Genomic DNA, 4,379 nt, shown 5'->3' on the forward strand with positions numbered 1-4,379 from the left:
CCGATCTCACCACTTATGTCTTAAATCATGTTGATATGCCTAGCTGATAGAAAAGGAGTTAGGGATGTGGTAACTTGCGAGTGAAGCAAGGGAAAAATGAATGAACAATGAGGATCAAAGATGACTATGTGAGAGGCGGATGATGGTGGTGGAAGTGCTTGTTATGCCATGGGCCGAAAGGCCGTATTTCTTAATGAGATGGTTGGTTATGGATTTAACCATGATGCCGATTGGCTGGTTATGGATTTAACCGTGAGCCGGATTGCTAGATTATTGCCGTGTTACGATGGAGCCATGATTATGGCTATGTATAAATGCATATATGCTGTTGAATGAATTGTAAATGTTGCACTTCCACTGTTGGAGATGAGAGTTTCCCTGGGAGGAAGCAATGGCTAGCCACCACGTGCTCCAGGTTGAGACTCGAAGCTCTTTTGACCCTATGTCATAAGTGTTGCCGGGCACTGTGAAAGACCCGAATGAGCTCGCCCCCGTAAATATTCACCAGTGAAGGTGATGGATATAGATCATGATTACGATCAAGCTTATGATGAGTATAACTCGAGTTGGGGATGCGTGACAGAGGGACAGTCCAATGGTTAGCTACCAGGACTTGTCGGGTTGGCTCTATAACTGACAGATGATATCATCAGCCACTAGGGACATGCATTCATCATATGCATACTATATGAATTGTTTGAGATTGCCTATTTGACTGCATATTACTTGCTAATTGTCTAAATGCCTTACTTGTTCCTAATTATATATTTCTTGCCTGATATAACTGTGTTTGCTACATTATACTCCTGCTGGTGGTTGGGAGGTGTGAAGGAATTGGAAAGGGAAGTATTAGTTAGACTGAAGAATCTTTAGTCAGTCGCCACATATGGTTTAGCTTGTTTATAAGCTTTGATATTATCTGGAGGAAGTTCTAGGATTGCCTTCGGCTTTCCTCTATTATTATGTATTATATATGTGGAAGCTGTTACCATGCTGGAGACCTCTGGTTCTCACCCATGCGAATTTTGTGATTTTCATATGCAGGACGTGAGGTTTCCCGCTGAGGCATGCTAGAGACTTCTAGATTTGCGAAGATCCTTTGTTCTCGGGACTATGTTTTGGGTTATATGTTTTGCTTAGATACTTTTATCTCCATTAAATAATACAAACTGTGATGACTCCTCTTATGGGAGATTTTGGAGAGTAGGTTTCTGTATTTGTGTCCCTTCGGGTTTCCTTTGGGGTTTTCCTTATTTTATCATATGTATATATTGCTATACTTGGACCGGTTATCTTCGCAGCCGAATTTTGAGTCTTGATATTCCTGTCTTTGACACTCTTTTGTATATATATAATCTCGCGTTGGTTTATCCTTGTTCGTTACGTTATCGATCAGAGTGTTGCGCTTTTGAGTTGCGGTTTTTGTTTTCCCCCTTTTTCTACAAAGGCGCCTAGTTATAATCAATCATTCATACTACTATATGTACTAATTTTTTTATTTTAGAGGTCGTAATACCTTGCCATCTCTGAATTATGACTTAAGCATAAGACTCTGTATGGTAGGGTGTTACATTACGGTATCAGAGCAGTTCGTTCCTGTAGAGCCTGAGGGATGGACTGACTATGCTTATGTGCATTCTCTATGTGTGTGTTATGTGCTATTAGTATATCTGCTTGATATAATTGGCATAAATGTTCATGAGCATGCATTTGGGACTTTGAAGCACTAGACTTCCGATATTGAGACTGATCAACTTAATATCGATTGTTTGGTGTGTATAGGAACCAGATGGCGCCTTGTGGACGCGGTAGAGGCCGTGGTAGAGGTCGTACGAACGCTCGTGCACCAGAGAATAACCCTAATGACCCGGTGAACTTTATGACTGCGTTGGAGAACATGGCTGCTGCTATGCAAGCCACTGCTGAGGCTCCTGGTCAACAGATAAACAACCATGGTAATGATGGAGGTGGAGTTCAGGGCCCGATGACACTGGCAAACTTTTTGAAGGTTAATCCACCTAAGTTCAAGGGGACTACTAGCCCAACTGAGGCTGATACATGGTTTCAGGCTATAGAGCGAGCACTGCAAGTACAAGTGGTACCTGAAGGACAGCGTGTCGAGTTTGCTACCTATATGCTCACCGGTGAAGTGTCGCATTGGTGGCAAGGTATCCGACTTCTTCTACAGCAGGGTGATGACTATATCACCTGGAATGTCTTCCGAGAGGAGTTCTATAAGAAGTACTTTCCGACTTCTGCTAGGACGGCCAAGGAGCTTGAATTGTTACAGCTGAAGCAGGGTACCATGTCCATATCAGAGTATACTGACAAGTTTGAAGAGCTGTTCAGGTTCTCCCGTATGTGCCAAGGGACTCCGATGGAATATGAAGAATGGAAGTGTGTTAAGTATGAAGGAGGACTCCGGAGTGATATTTTCAGTTTAGTGGGACCAATGGAGATTAAGACTTTCTCCGAGTTGGTAAACAAGTGTAGGGTTGCTGAAGAGTGTGTAAAAAGGGCAACCACTGAGAAAGGGAGTCACAAAGGATCATTCCCACATAACCGAGGGAAGAGCTTTGCACCTAGAGGTCCGTCTTTCAAGAGGGGAAGCTCTTTCAGGAGGCCCAACAACAACAACAACTCCCAAGGGAAGAAGCTTGGGAAGCAGCCTCAGAATGATCAAGCTTGTACTAGATGTGGGAGTCACCATCCGGGAGCACCATGCAAGGCCGGATGGGGTTTGTGCTACAATTGTGGAAAGGCGAGGCATAAAGTCGCAAGTTGTCCGGAGAAGCAGAAATAAGGTGCTGGGAAAGCACAACAGACTGGTCGGGTGTTCACCACTTCAACTATAGGTGCTGAGGGATCTGAGGCACTTATTCGAGGTAACTGTGAAATAGCTGGTCAAACTTTAAATGCTTTATTTGATTCGGGAGCATCGCATTCATTCATTGCATTTGAAAAAGCCCATGAGTTAGGATTGAAGATCGTAACCTTAGGTTATGATCTAAAAGTATATAATGCTACCCATGAAGCCATGGTGACCAGGCTAGGATGCCCGGAAGTTTTCTTTAGGTTCAAGCAGCGTGATTTTGTTCATAATTTAGTTTGCTTGCCGATGATCGGTCTTGATCTTATCTTGGGATTGGACTGGTTATCTAAGAACCATGTTCTACTTGATTGTTCTACAAAGTCGGTGTACTTTATGCCGGATGATACAGAAGGGCCGGTCGTGGTGGATAATTATTACTTGAATTCGATGATGGTGAACTGTTCTGGGATTGAATGTCAGGGTATCCTATTGTTAACCGCGGGGGTTTCGGGTGATGATCAAAGGTTGGAACAGATTCCGGTTGTGTGTGAGTTTCCGGAAGTGTTTCCCGATGATATTGATGAGTTTCCACCTAACCAAGAGGTTGAGTTTGCTATTGAGCTGGTGCCTGGGGTAGGACCAATCTCGAGTGCTCCTTATAGGATGTCACCGTTAGAGATGAACGAGCTAAAGTCTCAGTTAGAGGATTTGTTGGGAAAGAATTTTATACGATCAAGTGTCTCTCCGTGGGGTGCTCTAGTGTTACTGGTAAAGAAGAAAGATGGGAGTATGCGGCTCTGTGTAGATTACAGGCAACTGAACAAGGTTATAATAAAGAATAAGTACCCATTGCCGAGGATTGATGATCTCATGGATCAGTTGCAAGGAGTTGGAGTTTTCTCCAAGATCGATTTGCGATCCGGTTATCACCAGATAAGGGTGAGGGGTGAGGATATCCCTAAGACCGCTTTCAGGACTCGTTATGGTCATTACGAGTACATTGTAATGTCTTTTGGGTTGACGAACGCTCTTGCGGTATTCATGGATTACATGAATAGAGTTTTCCATCTGTTTCTGGATAAATTCATTATTGTCTTCATTGACGACATACTGATTTACTCCAAGACGGAAGAAGAGCATGCGGAACACTTGAGGACCGTGTTACGGATTTTAAAGGAGAAGAAACTTTATGCAAAACTGTCTAAGTGTGAGTTTTGGAAGAGTGAGGTGAAGTTTTTGGGTCACGTGGTGAGTAAGAAGGGAATAGCCGTAGATCCAACTAAGGTGGAGGCTGTGATGGATTGGAAGCAACCAACCACCGTAACAGAGATAAGGAGTTTTCTGGGTTTAGCTGGCTATTACCGAAGGTTTATCAAGGGCTTTTCACAGATAGCTTTGCCAATGACAAAGTTAACCCGCAAAGACACTCCGTTTGCTTGGACTCCTGAATGCGAGGAGAGCTTTCAGACGTTGAAGAAAAAGTTGACCACTGCACCTGTGTTAGTGTTACCTGAGCCGAACAAGCCATTTGAGGTGTACTGTGATGCCTCATTAAAGGGTTTAGGGT

This window comes from Arachis hypogaea, chromosome 10, assembly GCF_003086295.3.
Source record: "Arachis hypogaea cultivar Tifrunner chromosome 10, arahy.Tifrunner.gnm2.J5K5, whole genome shotgun sequence".
Classification (NCBI taxonomy): domain Eukaryota; kingdom Viridiplantae; phylum Streptophyta; class Magnoliopsida; order Fabales; family Fabaceae; genus Arachis; species Arachis hypogaea.